Here is a 27,478-nt window from a genome sequence, read left to right on the forward strand (position 1 = left end):
CAGAAAGGGGAGAGGGCTAGAAATGGAGTTAATAATTGATTGTGCCTACGTGAGGCAGCCTCCATAAAATTCCAATAACACGGAGTTCCAGGAGCTTCCGGGTGGGTGAACCATCCACATGCCAGGAGGTCATGTACCCCTACTCCATGGGGATGAAACGCCTGTGCTCAGGACTCTCTCAGATCTCACCCTGTGTGTCTCTTCAGCTGACTGTTCATCTGTATCTTTTATCATATCCTTTAATAAACTGATAAATGTGGATGTTAAAAAAAAAAAAAAAAAAAAAAAAGCCAGGTTCTACCCTGTAGGCTGTTTGTGCCCTTTGTTAAGGTTTGCTAAATCAAACTGAATAAGGAGACAAATAATAGTACCTTGATTTGCAAACTAGACACTTTACACTCACAATACTTTGCTTAAAATATTATTTTCTGTTTAATGCAAGAGGAAGGAAAGACTGAGAGAACTCAGCTTGTGCAGGATTCCACAAGGAATCAGCCTTTCAGCCACAATTAGAGCCCACTTTGGTCTGATTCCTAAATGTTAGTCTGCTGCCTGCTCCGCGTTTCCCTCACAGATGAGGAAATAAGGGGGCATTGGTCAGGGACCACAGATCATGAATGGAAAATGGGAGGGAAGAGAGGGAAGGGAAGGTGGAGATTATAGCTAAGGGAAATTGTGTGTGTGTTTTGGGAGTGGGGTTTAGGAGAACATGTTGGCTGGCCAAAATCTGGGCTTTCTCTGCCCTGCTGCTGCTGCTGCTGCTGCTGCTGCTGCTAAGTCGCTATAGTCGTGTCCGACTCTCTGCGACCCCATGGACTGTAGCCTACCAAGCTCCTCCATCCATGGGATTTTCCAGGCAAGAGTACTGGAGTGGGGTGCCATTGCCTTCTCCTTCTCTGCCCACTGAAGCCAAATAAAAAATACAGAGACAGAGTTTGGAGGAAATAGAAAGTCAGCTTTAATTCTCAGCTTGGGGAGAGTGGGCTCATGCTTCAAGAATGGTGTCCCCCTTCCCTGAGGAGGCTAGGGACTTATATAAGATGAGGGCTTGCAATCAGGAGTAGGTGATGGGAAGCAAAGGTGTTAGGACCTTGATTTCTTCCTCTTGCATTGTTTCAAAGACAGTCATAAACTGGCCTCAGTAACCCAGTAATTGAGTCTGGCAGTTCAGTGGCTCTGTGGCCTTCTTTCTGATATGTAACTATAAGGGGAAGGGTGCTGTAAGGGTAAACACCAGATATAGGATGCATTTAGCATAAGTCAAAGGAAAATAGGTGTAAAGTATAACTCCTGCAGAGTTAGGGGGCTGGAAAGCAAACTCAGTTACAGTTAGGAGCAGTTAAAGTAGAAAAACTAGGAATGTTCAGGTCTGCTCATTGTTGCCATTATATTCCTTGTTCTCAGGAAAGGAAAAGAAAAAAAAAAACAAAAAAACCTCTTTCCCCTTTTTTCCTTTTCACTGCAACAAACATTCCTTTCCAGTTTCTAGGACATGGTTCTTCTGCCAGGAATCTGAATTCTCTGACCTGAATGTGGAAGGGAAGATGGAACTCAGTCTCAGGTTTTATTTTCTCGGAGCCTGGAGTAAGCTGTCTGTCCTCCTGTGACCTAAGTCATCAGAGCTCAAGGTGCTCAGTGGGACTATGTGAGTGGACCTCACGTCACCAGGTAGTGGAGTCAGGCAGATGTTGAGCTCCAGCCTCACTCTGCTGCTTGTTGCTTAAGGGAAACTGGGCACATTTAAACGTTCCTTGAGCCTAAAGTTGCAAAATAAATACAAATGGATATAATTAGTTCCTCAAAGCGCAATTGTGCCAGTTCAATTAGGTAATGTATGCTAATAAGCCTAGTACAATGCCTGGTACATTGGAGGCTCTTAATATATATTAACTCTTCACTCTCTTAAAAAATTTTTTTTTATTGGACTATAATTGCTTTACAATGTTGTGTTAGTTTCTGCTGTGTGAGGGAGTAAATTTGCAATATGTTTTACATATGTTCCCTCCCTCTTAGACTTCCCTCCCTCATCACCCCCATTCCACCCCTCTGGGTCATCACAAAGCACAGAGCTGACATGCAAATCAAAACTAGAGTGCGTATCACCTCTCACTGGTCAGAATGGCCATCATCATAAAATCTACAAACAATACATGCTAGAGAGGGTGTGGAGAAAAGGGAACCCTCTTGTACTATTGATGGGAATGGAAATTGATACAGCCACTATGGAGAAGAGTATGGAGGTTCCTTGTGAAGTGAACGTGAAAGTCACTCAGTCGTGTCTGACTCATTGTGACCCCATTCCATAGTCCCTGGAATTCTCCAGGCCAAAATACTGGAGTGGATAGCCTTTCCCTTCTCCAGGGGATCTTCCCAACCCAGGGATCGAACCCAGGTCTCCCACATTGCAGGCGGATTCTTTACCAGCTGAGCCACAAGGGAAGCCTAAGAATACTGGAGTGGGTAGCCTATCCCTTCTCCAGTGGACCCTCCCGACCCAAGAATCGAACCGAGGTCTCCTGCATTGCAGGTAGATTCTTTACCAAATGAGCTATGAGGAAAGTCAAACTAAAAATAGAACTATCATATGACCCAGCGATCCCATTCCTGGGCCTATACCCTGACGAAATAATGCAATGTACCCCACTGTTCATTGCAGCACTATTTACAATGGCCAGGACTTGGAAGCAACCTAAATGTCGATCAACAGATGAACTCTTCACTCTTTTTAACAAAATGATGTCACTCCAACTTCAGAGTCTTTCCACTACACTCTCAACCATTCACATTACCTAAAGCAGTAGGCCCATGCCAAACTATTTGATTGATATGATAATAAAAAAGATTACCTAGATGAATATCTTGGTGAAGTTGGAGAATGGGCAAAGATTGATTTCAGTATAGTAGCATATCTTTCATGAATCATTTTTTCTTTCAAAAAAAGTCTCTCCAACCACCTCATCTGAAGAATGTACTTCTATCAGCCTCTGTCTAAACTTCCACCTAACCAAAAACTACTGGAAAGACATGTTTTACTACTAGCCCTACACATCTTTTATTGTGATTGTTTTTATTTTTAGCATAAATAATGATTGTTCCTAGCAGTATCATTTCTTCACTCTTACCACCCCTGTGGAAAAAGAAGCTCTAACTGTAGTTAAATACTTAATATATCTTCCCCCAAATTAGGGAAACCTTGTGGGGGATGGCCAGCACACTTTCCTTACAATTATGACACACAAGGGATACAACACTAAATGCTAACCCACTCAGAATGAATGGATTTTCTTTCTGCACTGCTCTCTGTACCATTCATCGGCCTTCAAGGCTGAGCAAGCTTGAGGATCAGAATTGTGTCACAGTGATAATGTTTTGACTATCCCACTCCAATAAAAAGAGCAGATTTCCTCTCGTTTGAAATGAGAACAATGACATCTTCCATAAATTGATATTGAATAGTTTGTGTAATAGCACTTTGCACAATTGGATACTTTACAAAACCTATGAGGAACGGGTTCTTCCTTGATGGGGTGATTATTTGTCCCTAGACTGACTTCTAATTCTTGGACATTTGCTTAACAATGGCTTCCTTCTGCATTTATTGGCAGGGAGGAGAGGTTAGGTATCATTGCCTATCTAGTTATTCTTATCATTATTTGATTAAATAGCTGTTTGAGGACTCTCTATAAAACTGCCTTGACATTGGGAGTGTGGAGGATCCCTTGAGGGAATTTTCAAAACCTAAAGGACCCAAATAACTCATTCTAGAAACATGTTAAGTATCCAGTTTATTTTTACAAAGAAACTGGAGGACAGCAAGGATTCACAAAATCTTCCTGAGGCATGGGTCAATGCACCACATAGAGGGCTAAAGCATTGTTAAGAGGGTAGGTTTTAAAAGGTTTACATTATACTATTACAATGATTTAAAAAAAAATACTGCATTCAATGACACTCGAAATCCAAGATAGCTCTCATTCATTTATTTACTCACTCAACAAATAATTACTGAGTTTCTACTATATTCTAGTCATTGTTTACCAATATTTAATGTGCATGTGTGCTCACTCAGTTGTGTCCATCTCTTTGTGACCCCATGGGCTGTAGCCCGTCAGGCTCCTCTGTCCATGGGCTTTTCCAGGTAAAAATACTGGAGTGGGTTGCCATTTCCTTTTCCAGGGGATCTTCCCCACCCAGGAAATGAACCTGCGTCTCTCAGGTCTTCTGCTTTGGTAGGTGGGTTCTTTACCACTGAACCACCTGGGAAGCCCTAAGGAACAAACTAGAGTGACTACAAACTAGACCCCCCAGGTACCCCACCCCCCAAATATTCATCTTCCCAGTTCCTCAGTGAAAGGGTTAGTCGCTCAGTCCTGTCTGATGCTTAGTGACCCCTCGGACTGTAGCCCACCAGGCTCCTCTGTCCATGGGATTTCCCAGGCAAGAATACTGGAGCAGGTTACCATTTCCTTCTCCAGGGTGTCTTCCCAACCCAGGGGTGGAGCCCATGTCTCCTGCATCTCCTGCATTGGCAGGTAGATTCTTTACCACTGTGTCACCTGGGAAGCCCCGTATTACGGGTCAGTATCAAATTCATTATTTTGGTTGAAACCTGATTTCCCTCCTTGTCATTCTAGGGCTGATTTGGACAAGTAATTGTGTCTTTTGTGTAGAGATAACTAGTTCTCAGGAAGGACTGTGGTCTCCAGGGCTGCAACTGAGCCAATCATGATGCACTCAGAGCAGCTGAGTGATTGATGTGCTGTATAAATAGAACGTTGAAAACACAATATGGGAATAGGAAGAGCCAAATGTCAAAAAAAAGGCCCTGAGAATAACCATTCAAATATATGCAAATTGCCTAATTAATTGACCTCATTTGTGCATGCAGATCTCCTCTGCCTTTCCCTTTGTGAATTGGTTATTTTTCCTTGTGCTCCAAAACAATATTCCAAGGCTAATTAAACCCTTTCAAGCTATAGGTTAATATTCAATTCATATGTAAACACATTTATAAACAGTCATCAAATTCAAATTACTCATTTCATAAATACTATTTTCTTCATTTTTCACTAATAGAGGTGTTCTCTGCATTTATTCAATGTTGGTCTTGAGCAGTTCACATGTGGGAAGATAATGGTTATTGAAATGGCAAGCCAGTGTTTACTTCCAATTTGATGAAGACTTTTGCTAGTTCCCAACTGTTTGTTTCTGTAAATATTTAGCACAAAGTCTTCATTTGGAGTGTTGGTGGGGTGAGTAAAATATAATGATGATTATCATTCATCCCAGAGCATTTGCTTTAAATAGATGGAAGACTCGCCATCTATTTAGACTGAAGTCAAGGAGGAGTAAAATGAATCTTAATGGGGCCAGCGTCATCTCAGATCTTTATGTTTCTTTGTTCATTCATTAATTAGATGGCTAATGGATGTAACATGAGCTCCAGGAGATGGTGAAAGACAGGGAGGCCTGGCGTACTGCAGTCCATGGGGTCGCAAAGAGTCAGACACAACTTAGCAACTAAACAACAGCAATAACAATGGATGTAGTTTAGCCAGCCAAAAATTCGTTCAGGTTTTTCTGTAAAATGTTACAAAAAACCCTGAATGAATCTTTAAGCCAATACAATATTTATTCATTGTTATCAGTCTACCCATCCATCCACCTCAACATTAACTCAGTCAATAAATGCATGCAAACTATCTTCCAACATTGAAACTTGAAAAATGATTGACCCAATGCAAATTCCTGGGTTGTATCACAAACCCACAGAATCCAACACATCTCCTTTTAAAATAAACTTCCAGAGCAGTTATATGCATCAGAATACTTCCGTCTTACATAAATATATATTATGCTTATGCTAGTGCTAGGTGCTGAAATAGGGGTTGGGCACTGGGGCTGCAACTGTGTGAGGAAGACACTCCCTTCTGTCATGGGGATGTGGCTCAGACACTAAAGAATCTGCCTGCAATTCAGGAGACTTGAGTTGGATCGCTGGATTAGGAAGATCCCTTGGAGAAGAAAGGGTCAACATACTCTAGTATTCTTGCTTGGGAAATCTCACGGACAGAAGAGCCTGGTGGACTACCGTCCATAGGGTTGCAAGGAGTTGAGTCGGACACTACTTGGCGACTAAACCACCAACACCATATACAATTAAATATGATGAGTACTATGACAGGGGATACATAAGAAGCTGTTAATTGCAGCATATGGGATCTAGTTCCCTGACCAGGGATTGAACCTGGGTCCTCTATATTGGGAGCACGGAATCTTAGCCACTGAACCACTAAGGAATTCTCTGTTTTCTCTTTTGCTCCCTTTTCTCTTCTTCATTCTCTTTCTCCCTATTTTCTTTTCTCCACTCAGTTGAGATCTTTCTTCAGCTTCTTACAACATGCATGAGTGAATTCCTCGACAAATCCGTGTAAGTGTTTTCATTGTCTTTTTGTTTTTCTTTTAAGCTGTGGAAAGACTAGAATGTGGTCACACCCAATTTCTGGGTGAAGTCAACTGCTGTAATTTCCAGTGTTGAGATTTCTAAGAGCCAAGGCTTTTTAACTCTGAACACTTCAGTGGGTCAGCAATAAACATTTAATTATTTGTTCATGTATCAGACAAAGAGGCAGGCCCAGCAGGGGGCAAAAATGAAGCACAGAATTCCTGTGTGAGAAGGGCTTAGCAGCTGAGGCTGGGGAGAGAGTGAAGGTTGGCACCACGGGTGTCATAAAACACAGGAGAAAACCTAGTGTGCATGGGTGGATTGTATTTGCATGTGCTTCAAGGGTGTACATGCATGTGTTCACATACACATGTGTGTACATATGTGTGAGTGAGCATTTGTCACTATGTGTTTTCCCGTATTGGCACACAAGTATGCCAGAGTGTACTTTTGTATGTGTGTGTATGTGTGCGCCTCCAGTAATTTCTGGGTCTATACTGAAAACTGAGAACTCCTCGAGAATTCCCTGGAAGTCAGTGTTTAGGACTCGGAGCTTTCTGTGCCATGGCTGGATCTGACCCCTCGTCAGGGAACTAAGATCCCAAAAGCAGAGACAGCGAAAACAAACAAACAAAAAAAGATTAGGTCTCCGAATTGCATTTTGAGGGAGGAGAAGACATTTCAATTTTTTTCCAATAGTGAAGTACAATATAACATAAGTCTAGTATAGTCCACAAATAATTAGGGTGAATTTTCACAGGTTAAACACATTTGTGTAACTGACACCAAGATGAAGAAACACAACATTACCAGAATGATAGAAGGCCCTCCTATCCCCATCCAATCACACTTCTCCCCAAAGATAACTATTCCCTTGACTTGTAACATCACATATGTGGTCTGTTGTTCAGTCGCTAAGTCATGTCTGACTCTTTGTGATCTCATGGACGGCAGCATGCCAGGCTTCCCTGTCCTTCACTACCTCCTGGAGTTTACTCAAGTTCATGTCCATTGAGTCGGTGATGCCAGCCAAAGACCTCATCCTCTGTCATCCCCTTTTCCTCCTGCCTTCAAACTTTCCTAGCATCAGGATCTTTTGTAATGAGTTGGCCCTTCATAACAGGTGGCCAAAATATTGGAGTTTCAGCTTCAGCTTCAGTATCAATCCTTCTAATCAATAGTTAGGATTGATTTCCTTTAGGATTGACTGGTTTGATCTCCTTGCAGTCTAAGGGACTCTCAAGTTTTCTCTAGCACCACAGTTTGAAAGCATCAATTCTTCAGTGTTCAGTCTTCCTTATGGTCCAGCTCTCACCACCGTATATGACTACTGGAAAAACCACATATGTGATTAACTGTTTTTTAACTTGATATAAAATGTATACGAATAACCTGTACTTTTTCATGCCTGGGATCTTTCACTCAGTATACTTCTACATTTTTTTTTGTGACCGTTATCAATGATTTGAGAAAATTTACAGGTTCTTTTTTTTTCAATTCTTAATACCTGATATTCTATTTAAAGCTTTCAGTTAATCATGTTCCTATGGATGGACTTGTCCCTTGTCTTTGGTGAATGAGTGTGTATTTGTTGGGTGTTAAGTCTGGGTGTAGAATTGCTGGGTCACAGCATCTGTACATCCTCACCCTTAATATATGCTGCTACACAGCTGGCCCAAGTTGTTGTACCAACTTATATTTCCACCAAGAATGTATGAGTGTTCCATGTGCAAGACAAACCCACCAGCATTTCAGAATCTAGTATCAAGTAGTAGTAGTAGTAGTAATTGTCAGGTGAGTTCAAAGGCCTGGTTTAAAATTATGCTCCTAGCACTAACTCATAACATCACCTTGGACAAAGTCACTCTCCATCTGTCTGCCTCAGTTTCCTCACCTGTCAAACAGAGTTAATACTTCCCTCATAGGACTGTGTGAGAATCAAAAGGCTGCAAATATGTATAAGTCATTTAGAACAGTGCCTGGAAAGTAAGACTTCAATAGGAACTCAAATGCACTGGTAAGTAACTGTTATTCCTTTGCTCTGTAAATGAGGAACCTATGCCTCCAAGTGCTCAAGGAACTGTCAAGACATTGCCTTAAGAAAATAAACTTCCAAATCAGGTCATATCACATCTTTATATATACCTTGGATTGGTATATTTAGAAGATCTAAATTATTCACTACTATTGACATAAGGATTGTAATTCCAGTCAATGTGTTTCATCAATAGTGCATAATTTATTTTAGCTTTTTAATTCATACTAAATTCTAGTTATTAAATATGGTCATTTGTACCACAGTTTATTTTTAGTTACAGGTATAATGAAAGTTCACATCTACATATGTACATTTTACCCATTTTGGAATATGGTTATAATGTATATGCATTGATAAATAATTGGTGTGTTTGTGTGTGTGCGTTTATGTGTATGTATGTACATGTGTGCATATTTAGCATAGAAATGTGGAGTCACAATTATTGAAATCATTTCATGCAGGTTTGTGCTGAGTGGAAAAATAGTTGGATATGTTCAGAGGTTCTGTGAATACTAATACATAAAGTATTTAGTATTTTACAGTTGTTTTAGTTCCTGGTTTGTGATTCAAAGTGCAATGTTAGAGATATGACTTGCATTAATAGATGAATGTTAGGGGCAGGTAGTGCCACTGGATTCTTATGGGATTGTTTGTGTAATATCCTAGAACCCCATCCAGACTTGTAAAGATATGGGGGATCAAGGAAAACAAGATTGCTTGGGGAATTTACTGGCCTTGAAGATTCACTTTCAAGGCAGTTCTGTCCTTGTGTAGGAAATCCTATGATTTAGCTCCTGTGATTCTGGCTTGGTCTGTAATACTCAACTACTGATGTTTTAGTTGGAGAAGCAAGACTAGGTGAGGTATGAAAGGAAAAATGTGGTGAGTTTGGGGGCAGAAGTCAGTATTAATTTCTTACATAACCCAGGTACACAAAAGTTCTATCTTTTCTCCAATAACAAACTGTCTTAATTTCTGTAACTTTATAGAACATCTTGCAATGAAGAATCAGGTGATGTGAGTTCTGCAAATGTGTTATTTTTCAAAATTATTTGGCTCTTCTTATTCCTTTGCTTTCTATACAAATTTCAGAATCAACTTGTCAATAGCAGATAATAACTGGAATTGCATTGACTCTGTAGATGAATTTGAGCATTCCAACATGGAGTCTTACAATCCACAAAGCAGTACTTTTCTCTCTGTTTACTTAGATCATACTTGGTTATTTCATTAGGGGTTTGCAGTTTTCAACCTATGGATCGTGCCCATATTTTATTAAGTATGTATATAGATATTTCCTTTTTGGATGCTATTGTAAGTAGTACTTTAAATTTTTCTGATCTCCAATTGTTTATTTCTAGTTTATAGAAATGTTTTATATTTCCTTTGTAAAGTGTGACCTTGCAGAACTCAATCATTTATTTTAGGAGCCTTTTCGTAGATTCCTTTGGATTTTTTCTGCATAGGCAATCATGCCACCTGAAAACAAAGGAAATTTTCTCTCATTACTCCCTCACTCTTTATTGCTTTTGCAAGGGTCATTGTTGTGCATCTGGACATACGTCATTGTTGGGCCTTAACCTGTCCCTCATAAATCTCAGATTATAATTGTGAATTTGTCCATTTCTCCTTTTAGTTCTACCAGTGTTTGTTCCGTGTAGCTTGAAAATCTGAGTTTATATTCATGGATGTTTGGTATTGTGGTGTTTTTTGATGTTATGAATCAAGCTGTGTCCCTCTCCAATCTGTATGTTGAGTATCTGAGTTGAGCCCTGAGTATCTCTGAATGTAACCTTATCTGGGGAATGGCTGCAGGTGTAGTTAGATGAGGACATAATACGGCAGAACGTGCTTCTAACCCAGTACAAGTGGTGAGTTTGTAAAAGGAGGAAAGTTGGACCCAGACATGCACACAGGCAGAAGTCTATGTGGAGATAAAGGCAGAGATTGGCCTGATCCTTCTACAAGTCAAGAACACCAAAGACTGTAGGCAAAGCAACAGGAGCTAGGGAAAAGGCAGGAAACAGATTCTTTCTCAACTCTCAGAAGGAGTCAGCCTTCTGAGACTGCGTCTTAGCTTCTAGCTCCCAGAACTGGGAGACAATAAACGTCTGTTGTTTAAGTCATTCAGTTTGTGGTACTTAGTTATGGCAGTCTGCACAAACCAACATACTTGGCAAATTGTCCATTTTATCAATGATATCTGTTTTGATCCCTAGTAAGTTTTCTTTTTTTTCCTAAGAAATAATAAACAATTTTTGTTTAATTTTTGTCCCTTTTTTTCTGTTGTTGTTGTGCCTTGTGGCATTTGGGATCTTAGTTCCTCGACCAGACCAAGGACTGAACCTGTGCCCCCTGCAGTGGAAGTACGGAGTCTTAACCCTGAGAGCACCAGGGAACTCCCACTAGGGAAAACCGCATCAAGTTTTCTTGATCTAATACTAATAATCACTCTGATTTTTTTCTTTTAAAATTAACATTCGCTTAATACATCATTTTCCGTCTTTTTGCTTGCAATTTATCTGTATTATTATATTTAACGATGGTATTTTATAGATAGAAATAGGTCTTTTCCCTACCAATTTAATTTGGCATCTATTAATTGATGTGTTTTGACTATTTACATTTAACATAAATATTGATATGACTGCATTTAAGTATATCACTTAATGACTTGTTTTCTATTTGTCTCCTTTGGTTTTTGTTCTTTCATCCCTCATTTACTTCCTTCTTTTGGATTATTTGAATATTAAATGAATAGCATTTCATTTTAATTAATTTATAGGCTTTTGGTTTATACTTTGGGGGGAACTTCTTATTGGTTCTTTTAGGGATTACAGCATCTATACCTGTCATACCTTTCACAGTCAGTTTGGAATGAATATTTCATGTAAAATAAGTATTTTTACCTTTCCCCCTTAGGTTATATTTCTCACATGCATTACATTTACATACATCAAAAGCAGACTAAAAATGATTGGAGTTCCATTCTGTTTCATAGGCAGCTTCTCACCAAAACTGACCAGGTGCTATTGATGTCCTTTCTGGCTGTACCCTGGTGCTCACTTGTCCTGCCTGTGCCAAGCCACCACTAGCATCCTCATGGAGGTCTACTCCAAGACCAAGGATCATCTATCGGGTGCAACAACTGTCATTAGGACAGTCACACGTGTTGTTAAAGAAGTTACCAGCAAGTGAAGTTTCAAGATTAAAACAGAGCTTCATCAGTGCCATTTTCTAGATTCCATATACTTATGTTAATGTAGGATATTTGTTTTTCTCTTTCTGACTTACTCCACTCTGTATGACAGACTCTAGGTTCATCCACATCACTACAAGTGATCCAACTTCATCCCTTTTCAAGGCTGAGTAATATGGAGTCTAGAAAAACAGTACTGATGAACCTCTTTGCAGGACAGGAATAGAGACACAGATGTAGAGACTGTGAGGGAAGGAGAGGATAGGACAGCCTGTGAGAGTAGCACTGACATATATACACTGCTGCTGCTAAGTCGCTTCAGTCGTGTCCGACTCTGTGCAACCCCACAGACGGCAGCCCACCAGGCTCCCCTGTCCCTGGGATTCTCCAGGCAAGAACACTGGAGTGGGTTGCCATTTCCTTCTCCAATGCATGAAAGTGAAAAGGAAAAGTGAAGACACTCAGTCGTGTCCAACTCTCAGCGACCCCATGGACTGCAGCCTACCAGGCTCCTCCGTCCATGGGATTTTCCAGGCAAGAGTACTGGAGTGGGGTGCCATGGCCTTCTCCTCATATATACACTACCTTGTGTAAAATAGAGAGCTAGTGGGAAGCTGCTGTACAGCACAGGGGGCTCAGCTCGATGCTCTGTGATGACCTGGAGGAGTGGGATGGGGGAGGTGGGAGGGAGGCTCCAGAGAGAACAAATCAAGAGTGGGAAGCTGCTTGCAAACTCCAGGCTTGTAAGTCAGGCAATTACCAATTTAAATGAAATCTTGACTCTTAGCCAGGCAATCATGGACAAGTCACAGAATACTTCTGAGCATCTGCTTCATTATTTGTAACATTTGTCTGCTGATAATCATGCCCAATGTAGGGTTGTCATGAAGCTTAAATTAATATATATTGGTAATGTGTTTAAAGTCTCAAGAAAGCCTCAAAATCCATGGTTTTGGTCATTTCCCAAGACATAGTGCCCCTAATTCAAGGTCGTGGCAAGTTGCTGGTGCCATTTCTTACCCATCTTCTCCACTTGAATGATTATCTCTCTGGCTCCAAGGCTGTGCTCACTTGCCACTTGTCCCTGTGGTTCTCACTGATCCCCAGCTCAAACGCCAAATTTATAATGTCCTCATCTGTTTTCCCAGAACACCCCACATATATCTCTCCTATTAAATCTTATTCCTGATCTCCATACTGTGAATTCCTCAAGGACAGAGATGTGATCCATTTCATCTTTGTGTTGTTAGACAACCTAAGTAAAATTTGATGTTCTTTGTGTTATTGATTATATTTATGAAGTATTCCTACAGATTATTATCTTATCAAGGGCCCAACTTGCCTTGCCGCTAATGTACATAAAACAGGCATGGCCTTTAGTCATGTAAATAGTTTCCTTTATCTATTCTACTCCCCCATTTGCACCTGGAGCTTTTCTATTTTAATGTTATTATTTTCTTTTCAAATTCTACATTTTTCTCCTACTCTATGTGTTACAAGAGATCGCTCAACAAGGCTAGCTTCTGTGCTCTTCTCTGTTAGATGGTTAATCATTGTCTACTTTGAGTTTTGATATACAGCTGTTTCCATAGATACCTGATCATAGTAGCTAATTAGCCAAGCATGTTTTCCAAAGCGTTTTGAATGCCATTTTTATAATAAACATCCAGCTTTTATTCAATTAGTGCATTTTTCTCTTTTCTCTTTGGAAACTTTCAGCAATGCTCCATGATGTTTCAACAGATATAAGGTGAAAGGACTCAGCTAAGTTTTTGGTCCCTATGTGGAAGCCATTTCTGGTCATTGCACCATCTGGAAGTCATCTTTTTCTACTTAATCAGCTCCCAGAGCAGAAGACTCAACAACAATGATGCACACTTTAAAACCACTTCTTTAGTTTAAAAAAGTGCTTCTGCATATACTGTTTCACTAAAGCCTCACAAACAGCCAAGTAATTCAGTGTAGCCACCACCCTCATTTTACTGACGGGGATGTTGGGGACCCTCCATTAAGAAGTCTGGTAGATTTCTGGTGCATCATGGGTGTTCAATAAACACCGATTAGAACTGACTAACTTACTCAAGGTTGTACAGGCAGAGACTAGATGTTTTATAAGTCTCCCCCTTTTCCTCCTAATCCATCACACTTTTGGTATTATCCCATCTCTCTTTTCCTGTATCAGACTTGGAGCAATTACCACTCTCTGCATTGCCTTATCGTTATTTGCACACTTGTTTTAAAAAATAAATAAGAATCAAGTTGAAACCTTTTTTAGTCCCTTCATTTGGAGCATGTTTATTTACCATCTATTATCTGACAAATAACGAATAAACACAATCCATGCCCTTAAAGCATCAGTTCACCCTTGTGTTCCCCAAAGTGGTCTGCACAGTATTTGCTAATGGCAAAGACTTGAAGCTGTCAACACCGCTTGCAGAACACATCATCTGAATCAGCATTAGGTGAAAATTCTCCACCCCTGGCCTTTCATCAAAGACATTCCAATTGGAATTTACAACATTACTTCTCCTCCTGTTGAGGTTGGCTTCATTCTTTGATCATGAAGAGTCTCCTCCAATTTTTCGAACACTAACCATGCTTAACTTACTCTAAGGATAAATGTCTACAATTGAGATGAATGTTTACATAAGAAAAACTATTAGAAAAGCCCTCCTCACCATAGACTCTCAAGTTTCATTCTCATGCTATGAGGCAGATTCCAAGACAACGTCCATTTTACAGATGAGGAAACAGTATCAGGCAGGTTAAATAACAGCCAAGTTCAGACTGATTGGCGTGGCCAGAGGGTGAACTCCTTTATTGCTGACACCTAAACCTATGCTCTAGAACCTCAGCAGCTGACACACCTGTACTAGTGCTCTGCGCTTTCCTCTTGTTCTGATAAAACCGTATCTTACTCTCCTGTGGATGTGAATATGTGAAGAAAATATCTAAAGGGACCCCCTCATCTATATTTCCTTTTCTGGAACCACGTAGTCTGGAAGCTGGAGAGATGATGGATTCTTGATTAAACCTGGCAGTTCCAAAAGAAAGTTGTTTCTCACCTCTTTTGCTTTCCCACTGAAATTTCAGTTGCTTATGTTGGAAAGAGGTGTGCCTTCAGGCAGAGACAGACAGCATGGCCAAGGGAAAAAGCTGTGTGGGTCCAAAGATGACTAGAGCAACACTCTCAAAGGCGAGAGAAGCAAGCCTCAGGCCAACTGGAATCAAAGATCATCTCTGAGTGTCAGAAACCGTGAATGTCAAATCTTCCTAAGATTTCTTAATGCTACCACAGGTGCTTGATACCTAAAACTCTCATTCAGGGGTGCCTAAAGACACTCTGCCTCATTTGGAAAGCTGGTATTACATAAACAAATATTTGTAGTCAGATTTTAGCCATTCCTGGATGTTCACTAGAATAAAGAACTGGTGAAAAGGAAGATCAGGTGTCCCCTTGTCTGCAAGGCTATCTTGCACCCTACCCACCCCTCTCTCCTGGGGCTGGGGAGCGAGCATCTTGGTTCTCTCTCAGTTCTTTGCGAACCTATCTCTCACAGCACGTTTACACCTGTGTTATCATTCAGTGTCTGTTGTTCTTTCCCTCTACCTGCCCCCTCACCGTATTATCAACACTTAGTACCAGGGGTGTTTACTCAATTTATAAATCTGGTGTGTAACATAGGACATGGCTGAAAATCATTGCCTGACTCTTTGCTGTGTGAATAGGTATATTCCCGTATCAACAATACTGGAAGAGACAAGGGGCTTCCCTGGCAGTCCGATGGTTAAGATTCCACACTTCTGATGCAAGGGCCATGAGTTCGATCGCTAGCCAGGAACTAAGATCCACATGCCTTGTGGTGAGGTAAAAAAAATATTTCTCAAAAATACTACTGGGAGAGACCAGCAAGAAACGCAGATCTCTGTTCAGTGTGACGTGTCAGAATGTACTAATACAAGTGAAAACAAAGGCAAAGCAGACATGAATATTAAACTGCAAAGAATAAATCAGAAACAATTATTTTAAAGCTTTGGGGGGTTTTGCCAACATGGGTAGAGAGGAGAGAGAACAGTCCAGTGAAGACCCATCCTGACAAAGGCAGAAGCCATGCAGTTACATAAAGATGAGTGATTGGTTTAAAAAAAAATTACCAGTCACCTGCTCTGGATCGATTGGTTAGAGTGGAGCTGGTGTTGCCGATGGCTGAGCCCAAAATCCATTTGTTCAGTCTGGAGAGCACAGAGGAGTTTGCAGTCTGTTTTTCTGCTCTTTCTGGGTGATTTAATGAAACTCTTAGGTTTCTTTTTCCAGGGTCATTTGGCCTATACCTGTGTGAGTAATAGTCCTCTGAAGTAATTGTGCTTGCTTGCGTGGAGTGTTCTGAAATTCGATACCTATAAAGGGAAAGGCCAAGGCTAACCATTAGCAGGACACTTGCCAGAATGACCACTCCCCCACCATGCATTAGTGTCGCGTCAATGACCAGGTTCTGCTCTCAGACCCTTTGAGTGATACTGCACATTGTTCTAGTAAAACAGTGATCCCCTCACTTCACATGGAGCCGATAAAGCTGAGTAGAGGCAGGGTGAGAGGTGCCCCAGTCATGCTAGCTCTGTGCCTCCTTTTGCCTGGTTCCTGGGTCCCAGGACCCTGGAAGCTCTGGCTCCACCCAGCACACCCTCCCAGTGCAGATCCTTCCCCGTCTCTGGCATTCTGTATGGCTCTGTTGATTTGACTGGAAAATAATCCCAGGTCAAAATCTAAGACTTACTAAGTTCAGCTGTGCGTGGCTTGGTGGTTATCAACAAACTGTTTTCTTTTTTTCTGATAACTTTATTGTTTAATAGATTGCATTTGAAAAATCTGAAATAGCACAAAGAAAGCACATTTGGAAATTATCTAATATATGTGTATATGCAACAAAGATAGGACAAAGCAGAGAGGAAGCATACATATCCCTTAGAACATGTACTGAGACACTGGGAAATTGAGAAGCAGCAGTCTTCTTCCAGAACAGAATTTTGGAAACAAGACCCGTCCATCGTGGGTGTCCACGATGAATTTATCATGGGTTCCTTGCATTTTGCTAAGCTGGTCCTCACCTTGGAGTGTCTGTACCAGTTGCCCCCTCTGACTAAAGGCTTTTCCTACTGACCTTCTCAGGAACCAGGGCTGACCCCTGCTTATCTCAATTCAAATGCCCCTGCTCAGAGGGGCCACCCTAAACACTCTCTCCCACTGCCCTTTATCTCTTTTTTAAAACTGAGGTATAGATGATTGACAATGTTGTCTTAGTTTTTCAGTTTTGTATATATATATGTATATACTTACACATATTCTTTTTTATATTCTTTTCCATTATAGTCTCTCTCAGGATATTGAATATAATTTCCTGTGCTATGCAGTGGGACTTAATTGTTTATACATTCTAAATAAAATAGTTTCCATCTGCTAATCCCAAATTCCCATTCCATCCCTCCCCTTCTCCCTCTCCCCTGGCAACCCATAGATTTAATGTAAATAGATTTAATGTATTGAATTACCCATGACCTTTATCACAAGAAAAAATAATCCTAAAATTTAATATGGAATCATAAAGACTCAGAATTGCCAAAACCCTTTATCTCTTCAGGCTGTTTTATTTTCTTCATAAAACTTAGCACTAACTGAATTTTTTGTTTGCTCATGTCCATCTCCTGTCCACTAAAATTCTGATTCCACAGCAAAAAAGAAATCTTTGCCTCCTTCTCTCCCCTCTGGATCTGTGACCCCTCGAACAGTATCTGGTACATAGCACAGGGATGGAATGGGTCTGTTGTATGTTGAACAAATCACACTGGTTGTGAGGATTCAGGTTACCACCTGTGAGACAGACGTTATTATTTGACCCTCCTGGTGCCTCATCCACGGGTCACGCATGCACTCTGTGAGCATCACTTTTCCTTCACCTATAGGGAGCTGTGCAACAACCAGAGCCATGGTGGACTGTGGGCCTTACCAGGGCAGCTAAGGAATTAGGTCCTGAAACCTTCCCTCGGAGCTACGTGGTCTCCAAGAGAAGTGACCACCCCGTAGTCTCCAGGGAAGATGGAGCAAACACAAGGCCATTTGGGACATTAACACAGTGCAGAGTCACTCAGCTGAGCCTAGGAGGCTGGCTGGTGGGCTGGGATCAGGCACCCCTGGATCCTGAGTACTGGCTAGATAGGACATTTCATCTGATGCAATTTGAAACAGGAGAAATGGGTTATCCTGCCCGGGGTCAGTGGGGAGAGGCAGAGGCAGAGGGCAAAGGATGGAAGCAACCACCAAGGCTGAGAAAATGGGATGCGATGGGGACCATGAGACAGAGCTCAGGGTCAGGAAGCTGCTGTGGGGCCCCAGACCCGTGGATGAGTAGATTGTGAGCATGTGCAGAGGGTCGTGTGTGATCGGCTGTGTCGCTGGCCCGATTTGGTCGCTATGCACAACCTGGCCAGTGCAGGGCAGAGGTCAACAGACACTGGTAGGTCGGTCCTGACATTTGCATGCAACCTGCTTTGTTACAAGAGGAATGAGTGCTGGACTGAGGACCAGCACATTAGGATTCTACACATGGCATAGACCATGAACGACATTGCGCTGGACACCTCTCTCAGCACTCTTCACCCCAATATTATCTTTAATTAATGAGATCAACCTCTTAAAACTTCCAAATTTCTTTCCCAAGTCTCCACTGTCTCTGTCTTGGCCAGACCTGCCCTCCTGGATTGCTGCAAAAGTCCGTTAATTTCTTTCTCCTGTTACAGCCTCCTCCAACAGTCTTACAGTTTTCAGAGAGATAGTCTCTAAAAACTTTGACCTTATCCCTTCATGACCCTGCAAAAATGCTTTCAGCAGCTTACCACTGCTCACAGAATGAAAATTAAGTCTCTTACTTTGGCATAAAAGATCCTTTATGATCCTTTATGGTCAGGATTCTCCCACTTGTGCTATGCACCTCTCCCCACTGAGTAATAAATTGCTCGCGGTTCTGTGAGTACATTGTATTTTGCCCTTGTGATTTTTCTATTCACTGTTTCTTCTGTGGAATACTCACTTGCCTCCACTCTCTGCCTGGTAAATTTCTAACACTCATCCAGCTTGGTACAGTCATCACTTCCTCTTGGATGTCTTATTGAAGATCTTCCTTCACCTCCCCGGTTTATCAGCTCCTGCCTGGTCTTTCCAGAGCCATCTATGCATTTCTCCATCTCAGCTCTCCTTACTTTCTTGCATTAATGTTCTTTTCCATGTTGGTGGACCTCATCAGCTTGTAGTCCACAGCTGCCAAGAAATAGAGGCTCAAAAGGGTATGGTTGAATAAACGGGTACTTACTTCAATTGAGAGAGTGGGGAACACAGGGAACTTACGAGGCAGATCTCAACTGGAAGCTCCCTGAGTTCCAAGCTCTCCGTAGGGACTCAAACTGTTACCAGGAGAAAGGACACTTGGAAATACCACACAAGGGAATTTCATTAGTTTCATTAATTCAGTGTCATTAGTTTCATTAGTCTAGATCCATACTGTTTAAAAGGCTGCTGGTTCCAGGACAGTGATAGGAGCCTGAGTCTATGCCAGCATCCACCCCATGCACGGCCTCCTTGATTGACCAAGCCTTGCCATGAAAAAATATGCCACCCACAATGTGACGAATTCATTCAGGCACAAACCCTTTTCCTCACTGCAGAATGAAAACACACTGTTTGTGGCTAGCAGAGGTCCTTGGGCCCTGCTTCTGGAGTCTCTTCTAACTGATTTTAGGAGAACAGGCAGGATCTTAGAAGGAGTCAGTTTTCACCTGGCATGACTGCTTGGCATAAAACTATCATTTGTTTACTTTATTTCTCCCCATGGCCCAAATTAATATCTACCTCCAGGCTTTGAAAAAGGAAAAGGAGAGACCATGCCTAGAAATAAAACTAAATAACACAGAGTTTCAGCCAGCTCTGTCCCTCCTTGTCTTTGTGACCTTGGCCAAATCACATCCTTTCCTTTTGCATTAGAAGGACTGATTAATCCCTGTCCCGTGTTCTTTCCTGGCATTTGTGAAGATTAAATGTGATAATGGTTGGAAAAGTGCTTGAAGACTGTAAATTGATGTACAAATGGAAGGGATTAAGGGATTAGCTTCAATCCCGTAAAGATTTTCTCTTTTATAGAACAACCTGCTAAACATCAGTCCCTACGAGTTGCCAGCACACACACACACATACCACAAACGTGTGCCCTAATGTTCCTTCCTGTCTCCCCATGTGGTTTTTTCATCCTTCCTCCTATGACACTTTTGCTCAACATAAAGATCTTTATCCAACCTGACTTTAGGGAAACTGTATTATGTTAGACTTCTCATGCCTGAGGGCAACATGTATAATGATGATGATGATGGTGTGTGTGCCTGTAGGTGTTTGCAAAGTGAAAGTGAAAGTTGCTCAGTCGCGTCCGACTCTTTGTGACCTCATGGACGATACAGTCCGTGGAATTCTCCAGGCCAGAATACTGGAGTGGGCAGCCTTTGCCTTCTCCAGGGGATCTTCCCAACCCAGGGAATCAAACCCAGGTTTTCCACATTGCAGGCAGATTCTTTACCTGCTGAGCCACCAGGGGAAGCCCTTGTGTCTGCAAGTGTTTGTGTTTTCCTTCATTTCTTGGTTGTTTGGATTGTTCACTAGGAAAAAGAAACCCCAAAAGGAAAAGTCTGAGAGAAACAAGAAATGTTGCTCTATTATTCTTCTTGACTAGGATTGTTTGGACTTCCCAGGTGGTGCTAGTGATAAACAATCCACCTGCCAGTGCGGGAGACATAAGAAACATGGGCTTGATTCCTGATTGACCCCTGGAGGAGGGCACGGCAACCCACTCCAGTATCCCTGCCTGGAGAATCCCATGGACAGAGGAGCCTGGCGGGCTACAGTCCATGGGGTCACACGAATCGGACACGACTGAAGCGACTTCACACACATGCACTAGAATTGTTTATAAACAGAAGGCTGATAACAAAATAGCATTCCCATCCTAAGTTATTTTGTCATATTCCTCCTTTTTTTCTGAGGATAGTTACTGTCTGACTCTTTAAAAAATGTTAACAATTTTCCCCCAAGCATCTTGCCAGTGATCCTTCTTGAGAGAGGAATGCCACTCCTACTCATGCATCTGACAGTTGTGGAACAGATGACTTTTCCACGGGTCAGTTGTTTGACCTCAGATGTGAACTGGTCTAATAGTGTCAAGAAACCTGGAGGCCCTGATGTACTTGCAGATACTCTGAGATTACTCTTAAAATAGTTGCCATATTATATGTGTCCATATGTTTGTTTATCTCCCTTCATTAAAGTGAGCTTCTTGAGGGCAGGGATGTGTCTCCTCATTTCTACATCCCAAACGTAGTCCTGCCTGACATGTTGTTGTTCAGTTGCTAAGTCATGTTGAACTCTTTGCGACCCCATGAACTACAGCACGCCAGGCTCTTCTGTCCACTATCTCCGTAAGTTTGCTCAGATTCATGTCCACTGAGTCAGTGATGCTATCTAACCTGCTCATCCTCTGCCACCCCCTTCTCTTGCCCTCAAGCTTATTCAGCATCAGGGTCTTTCCCAATGAGTCAGTTCTTTGAAGCAGGTGGCCAAAGTATTGGAGCTTAAGCTTCAGCAACAGTCCTTTCAATGAATGAATAATTTAGGGTTGATTTCCTTTAGGATTGAATGGCTTGATCTCCTTGTAGTCCAAGGGACTCTCAAGAGTCTTCTCTAGCACCTGCCTGACATAGAAGCTCTTGTATTTATTAAGTGATTGAAACAATATATGTACCCGTATATTTACATACATCTAGTCTGTCCTTGTTCTCACATTTTCAGTGTTTATTTTTTATATTATCTATGAAAAATTCACTCTCTTATAATAAATAATTCTACCAGTATTTTTCTATAGAAATGCATACTCCATGCATAATTTAGAGATTATTCCTATTTACCCACATATGTATCTTTGAATTTTTATAGCAAAATATGCATTAGCTACAAGAAATGAAAAGCCAGAACAATGCAATTGCATTTTCATATGTTTTCAATTGAACTCCCATGGAGCAGACATGGACTGGTTGCAAAGCAGATTCCGAGAAAGAAAGCACTTTGTGATTCTGTGTGGCTTGATATTCTGTCTGCCCCAGCTGGGCTGGGCAGGATAGGGGAGGCTAGAGGTGGGAGGAGGAGAAATATTTGAAGGCAGTAGATAGGAAATCAGCAAAATGAAAAGGTACATTAGTTATGGGGTGTGCATTCTGGGCAGTAGTCAGTCAGGAAAATGATTTTTTTTTTCCTTGAAAACCCGGGGAGGGTAATTAAACTCCCCCCACTACAGTTCCATAGCATTTCATAGAGGTTATTGTGATGTTTTTACATTCAAGGAGAGCCACGCTTGTTGAATTTTGTCATTTTCATGGATTTACAAAATAGCTATTTGGGATGAAACTAAAGACCTAGGGAAACAGTTTATGAATTCTGGGTAATTAAAGCATGATTCCTTTAAAAGCTAATGTTTGAGGAAATGTGTCCTCCAAAGACTAGTACTTTATTTAATACTAAGCGCAACTAATGTGTACTATAAATAAATATGACATTAGTATTGGCTGACATAGATGCTACCTTTAGCTTTCTAAAGCTAACCAGAGTCCCAGTGAGGTAAAATTGGTAAGTACCACAAGACCCACAGTTAGGTGATTCTTATATTACATTTTTATGAAGTTTTTTTTTTTTTTAATCCTAGATTACTATTTTTATATTTATTCATCTATTTACTTGGCTGTGGTGGATCTTGGTTGTGACACTCAGGATCTTCGCTGTGGTACCACGGGCGATCTCTTGCTGAGGCACTCGGATTCTCTAGCTGCAGCTTGCGGGCTTAGCTGCTCCTTGGCATGTGCCATCTTACTTCTCTGACCAGGGGTGGAACCTGCGTTCCCTGCATTGCAAAGCAGATTCTTCACCCTTGGATCAGCAGAGAAGCCCCTATATTACTTTTAAACAACAAAGATTTGACCTAATATTTATTAAAGCCTATATATATATATATATATATATATATAATTTTTATTAAAGCCTATATAGCCTATATTACATTTGTGTGTGTCTATGGACAACATTCGTATTCAGTATATGGTTAAGTGGTATGTGGAAGGTACTAATAAATGTTGGTTGAAAACATCCATAAATCACAAGTTTGGACAGAATATAGTTTGTCCTATAGACTGAATTCACTGTTCTTATCTTTACAATTTTTCAAGTAAAAAAAAAATTAAGTGAGGCAGTGCTCTTGGTATTTGTTAACACTGTTTTCCAGAGTCTTTAGAAGAGTTGAGAAAACAGTTCTACTTGGCGTGTTGTAGCATCTCCCAGGTTGAGTACGGGGCAATTTCTGCATTTGATTCACAGGTCTGAGCCCAGGTCTCACCTCATTACCAGCTATGTAAAGTTGGCCAAGTCACAGATTTCTTTAGCCTTTATTTTCTCACACGTGTAAAAGGAACAAGATTACGCCTTTACAAGGGCTTCCCTGGTGGCTCAGTCAGTAAAGAATCTGCCTGCAATGCAGGAGACACAGGAGACTTGGGTTTGATCCCTGGGTTGGGAAGATCCCCTGGAGAAGGAAATGGCAACCAACTCCAGTATTCTTGCCTGGAGAACCCCATGGACAGAGGAGGTTGGTGGGTTGCCATGGAGTCGTAAGAACTGAACAAGACTTAGTGACTAAACCACCACATCCTCACAAAGTGGTGAGGATTACGTTCAGAAATTTTTACATTAAGAATATTTTAAGCGTTTTGTCTTGTTCCTTATACATGACAGAGCTTATTGATTTGAAACACCAGCAAACCCAACATATGAACTATCTTGCTGCTAAGCCACTTTAGTCATGTCTGGCTCTTGTGATCCCATGGATGGTAGCCAGCCAGGCTCCTCTGTCCATGGGATTCTCCAGGCAAGCATACTGGAGTGGGTTGCCATGCCCTCCTCCAGGGGATCTTCCTGACCCAGGGATCGAACCTGTGTTTCTTATGTCTCCTGCATTGGCAGGCGGATTCTTCACCACTAGTGCTATCTGGGAAGCCCAAGAATTGTCTTACACACCAGTAAGTACTTTATATGAATTATCATATGTCACCCTTGCAGACACTGAGAGATAGACATTATTTCTCCTGTGTATGAGAGAGGAAGCTAAAAATTAGGAAGATTAAATGATTTACCCACTCTTAGGCAGTTATTAAGGGACATATTTTAGATTTACAGTAATATCTTTCAGGACCATAGGAAATGAACACTGAGCCATATGATTTCTACCTGCTCCACTTGATTTCTACCTTCCGCTTTCCTAGGTGGTACATATAGCTGTCACATCACCTTCAGAGTGCTCCCTGAAGGACAAACACACGATGTTTTCGTTTTAGATGACCAAGCAGAGAGAGAGTCGGCGCTGTAGAAGAGCATCTGTCCTCCACTCCACTGGCCTGTGCAGTCTCATCAGAGGAAGCTTGACCTACACGGGGAAGGATGACTGTGTTCCTTGAAGTCTCCAGAAAGCTTTCCTTTCTGCTTATGTTACTGTCACATTCAAGGTCACTGACTCAGGCACACAGTTTGTGTGTTTCAAGTCAGAGAAGCCAATAGAAACATGAATAGAAATGCACGTAGGAAAAGTCACAGATCATTTGTACACACGTATATTTTTAAAGTCCTAAGAGTTGTTCACTGATTATGTGCAAACTACCATTCTTCAGACCTTCAGAGTTCATCTACTCAATACATCGGCAATCTCAGCCAAAGTCTATTTTTAGAAATGCATTGTCATTCTCCTCCCATTGTGACTTTGTGTTTGGCGTGGGAAATTAGACACAACCTAAACTTATTGCAAGCATAAATTAAAAACAGGATTACATAAGTTTTGCTGTTTTCTCATACTGTGCAATTGCTTCTATACCCAATAATTAGGAGGGGAAATGGACCACTGGAGGTTGGTTTTGCAAAGGCCCACCTGCTCTGGCCCATCTTACCTGGGGCAAGATGCTCTCCTGGGGACAAAGGAGGCAGATTCAAGAATAGCAGTTGGTATTTAAATTCATGGGGCTTCCTTGGTGGCTCAGCTGGTAAAGAATTTGCCTGCAACGTGGGAGACCTGGGTTCAATCCCTGGAATAGGAAGATCCCCTGGAGAAGGGACTAGCTATCCACTCCAGTATTCTGACCTTGAGAAAAAAGAAGAACTAAAGAGCCTTTTGAAGAAAGTGAAAAAGGAGAGTGAAAAATCTGGCTTAAAACTCAACATTCAGAAAACTAAGATCATGGCATCCAGTCCCATCACTTCATGGCAAATAGATGGGGAAACAATGGAAACAGTGAGACTTTATTTTCTTGGGCTCCAAATTCACTGCAGATGGTGACTGCAGCCATGAAATTAAAAGACACTTGCTCCTTGGAAGAAAAGCTATGACCAACCTAGACAGCATATTAAAAAGCTGACAAAGTTCCATCTAATCAAAGCTATGGTTTTTCCAGTATTCATGTATGGGTGTGAGAGTTGAATCATAAAGAAAGTTGGGCACCAAAGAATTGATGCTTTTTAAACTGTGGGATGTTGGAGAAGACTCTTGAGAGTTGATTGGACTGCAAGGAGATCCAACCAGTCAATCCTCAAGGAAATGAGTCCTGAATATTCATTGGAAGGACTGATGCTGAAGCTGAAACTCCAATCCTTTGGCCACCTGATGCGAAGAACTGACTCGTTGGAAAAGATCCTGATGCTGGGAAAGATTGAAGGCAGGAGGAGAAAGGAATGATAGAGGATGAGATGGTTAGATGGCATCACCGACTCTATAGTCATGAGTGTAAGCAAGCTCCAGGAGTTGGTGATGGACAGGGAGGCCTGGTGTACAACCTCCATGAGGTTGCAAAGAGTCAGACACAACTGAGCGACTGAACTGAACTGATTTAAATTCATAAGCCAGGAGAGAGCTGGGTAAAAATTGTAAACAGTGTAATAAGCCTACTCTGTCTTCAGTGTATCACTCCTAAATTTTTGACACTGCACTGCAGTGTGGATGTGTCCTTAGTATTTTTTGTTTGCTTGATTTATAATTTTCTTACCAAGATGTGTTAACATCTTTTTATTGAGTATTCTTTAGTTAATCAAATGTCCTTTCTACTTCAACTTTTAGCATCTATGTTTTACGTACTCATAGATACAGGATTATATTATCTTTCTGGTGAATTATTCATTTTATCATTTATAAAGGTCACCTTTATCCATATTAATGCTTTCTGCATTCTCTTAATTAGTATCTTTCTTGCCTATGTTAAAAGAATGTAGTAGTAATATCGGTCTTTCAGTCATGTCCAACTCTTTGCAACCCCGTGGATAGTAACTCACCAGCCTCCTCTGTCCATGGGATTTTCCAGGCAAGAGCACTGGAATGTGTTGCCATTTCCTACTCCAGGGGATCTTCCTGGATCAGTGATCAAACTCATGTCTTCTGTATTAGCAGGCAGATTCTTTACCACTGAGCCACTTGGAGGGTGTCCAAATACTGATATCAAAGATAATATCCTCATAAGGGGTATTTTATTTGGGGTATTGATGGGAGAAGCTTAGATTTTGGAAATGTAGCCTCAGAAAAAAATAGATTTTCCTTCCCCTGGATGTCCCAGGAGTGTTTCAGGTTTGAGTTGAGTTAATTTGCTAATTTATTGGTTTAGAGATTACTGAGCATTTCAGATGAAACTTCCCTGATGGCTCAGCAGATAAAGAATCCTCCTGTAATGCAAAAGACACAGGAGACTCGGGTTTGATACCCGAGTAGGGAAGAGCACCTGGAGTGGGAAATGGCAACCTACTCCAGTATTCTTGCCTGGAAAACCTCATGGACAGAGGAGTCTGCCAGGCTATAGTCCATGGGGTTGCAAAGAGTCAGATATGACTCAGATACAATGAATGCACACACGAGCATTTCAGATAGAGTAAAACCAACATATCCTGCAGATTTGTATGTTTAAGAATTTTTCATGAATGGCCTTCCTTATTTTTTTTGCCCTCAGCCAAAGGTCTGACTGGAGACAAACTTCATTCCCTCCTTCCTTGGCTATTGAACAGTATGTCTCTGGCCCCTCCTTCATTTAGGCATTTACATAGTGAACTCATTTCAACATCTTTGGATACTCATTTCAAACTCTCTGGATGTTCTGGCCGAATAACAAATCTTCCCTTCTCTGGGGTTAACACCTCTTAAGCCTCTAGAATGTCTGTTTTAATTTGTATCTTTAGGCTTTGAAGACTTCAAGAGTAGGTCATGAACTGATAGCATTGATTTCGAGCACCTGGGTATTCCTGGTCCCTCTTGGATTTTATGTTCACATATATATCTAAACTTTAAAGAATGCATTTTATCCGTTATTTCTATGGAAGATGCAAGAGGGACATCTATGTTACAGTGTTAGCTCAATCCACCATATGTCAGAACTAGAATCCAGCAATCTCATTTCTTCAACCCAGCAACCCTGTACATTGTGATATTTTTATCCACACATTTAATAATGGGACACTTGAGCTTAGCAACATTAGGTAATATAGCCATGGTCACACAGCTGTTAAATAACGAATTAAAAAAACTGTGTCCTTTCCATTTTGCTATGTTGCAACTCTGACATATCACAAGACAAGGAATCATATTATAAGGATTTTTGAATAAACATAATAGATAGATATGATTATATTCATCAGAAGTCTCTAGAC

The 27,478-nt window shown here is 41.2% G+C and overlaps 1 long non-coding RNA gene across 1 annotated transcript; it reads right to left on the minus strand.

Annotated features, from left to right (window-relative positions):
- Positions 1–1,368: 1,368 nt before the first annotated feature.
- On the minus strand, positions 1,369–7,331 carry LOC145511200 (uncharacterized). Its single transcript, XR_014057627.1, has 2 exons — positions 7,256–7,331; positions 1,369–1,757 (listed from the first exon to the last, which is right to left on the minus strand). It is a non-coding gene; the product is annotated as an uncharacterized LOC145511200 (long non-coding RNA).
- Between the last annotated feature and the right edge of the window lie 20,147 nt (positions 7,332–27,478).

This window comes from Giraffa tippelskirchi, chromosome 6 (genome assembly GCF_054371585.1).
Source record: "Giraffa tippelskirchi isolate mGirTip1 chromosome 6, T2T-mGirTip1v1.2.pri, whole genome shotgun sequence".
Lineage (NCBI taxonomy): Eukaryota > Metazoa > Chordata > Mammalia > Artiodactyla > Giraffidae > Giraffa > Giraffa tippelskirchi.